The sequence below is a fragment of the Egretta garzetta genome, unplaced genomic scaffold, assembly GCF_000687185.1.
Source record: "Egretta garzetta isolate BGI_Z169 unplaced genomic scaffold, ASM68718v1 scaffold618, whole genome shotgun sequence".
Lineage (NCBI taxonomy): Eukaryota > Metazoa > Chordata > Aves > Pelecaniformes > Ardeidae > Egretta > Egretta garzetta.
The window spans coordinates 266,018-267,182 of NW_009260623.1; positions in this window are offsets into that span (position 1 = coordinate 266,018).

The following is a 1,165-nucleotide window of genomic DNA, read 5'->3' on the forward strand; positions in this document are numbered from 1 at the left end:
CCCCCCCCGCCCCCTGGCCCCCCCCCCCCCCCCCCCCGCTGTTCCCCTGCATCGTCACGTCCAGCCACAACCAGGAGGGTTCATCTTCGGGGGGAACGGGGCGATGGCTGCTTTTCCCCACTTCGGGACCACTTTGGGACGGGGAGCGGGCCCATCACCAAGCGCCACCTTCCGCACATGGAATTTTTAGTTCATTGAAAACCCTTCTCCAGTGCAGCGTAGCTGGAGCACAGGTCCAGACACTGTGGGGTCAGTTCAGCCAAAACCACCTGGATTCAGGAAAAAACAAACAATTCTCTGAGCACCTCGTGGCTTCCAAAGTTTGTTCCAGGCTTCCTGGAAGCGTGGCTCTTGGTTTTGGTTCCTGGGTCCAGTTCCAGCCATTTTGTAACAAACCCAGCCCCTGTCCTGGCCAGGCTCACGCGTTCGTTCCCAGCAGCCGCCGCCGCCAGCGGGCAATGCCCCATGTCCCCAACCACAGCAAGACCCCAAAAGCCACCGATGCTGCGGCGCGTGGCCAGGCCAGCCCAGGTGACGGGGATGCAGACCACACCGGTGACCACCCGTCACACATGTGGGTGCTCGGACACATGTGCACTCGTGCGGGCGACACACGAAGTCCTGGTGGCAGCGGGGTGGGCGGCAGCGTGGTGGCCACCGGGGTTTCTACACAGAAACGTCCTCGCCCCACACTGGGGCCGGGGAGCTGCTGGCTGTTGCAGGTGGAGGATGTGCCGAGAGTTTTGTTTCCTGATGAGACGTGGACTGGCTCACCCAGGACCCTGACCCACCACCAGACACGGCTGGGGGCCCCCGCCACCGCCTGCCTCCCGCATCCCAACACAGCGGGGTCCTGCACCGCCGCCCAGCACAGCCCTGCCCGGGGGTCCTGGCCGGACACAGGGAGGGTGCGGGAGGGTTCGGTTTCCTCGGTTGTGGTCACAGTTTTGGTTTCCTGGTGACATCCAGAAGAGGGAAAGCGCTGCAGCGGCAGGCAGGGGAGCCGGGGAAGCCGAGGGCAGGCGTGTGCCCCTGGTCTGCAACATCATGGGAAGGGGCAAATAACCCCCAGCCCCCGTGCTCTGCCAAATGCAAACACATGCACATCCGTTTCTCCAGCCAAATCAGTTACCAAGACCAGCCCGGTGCCCCCGCAGCTGCCAGG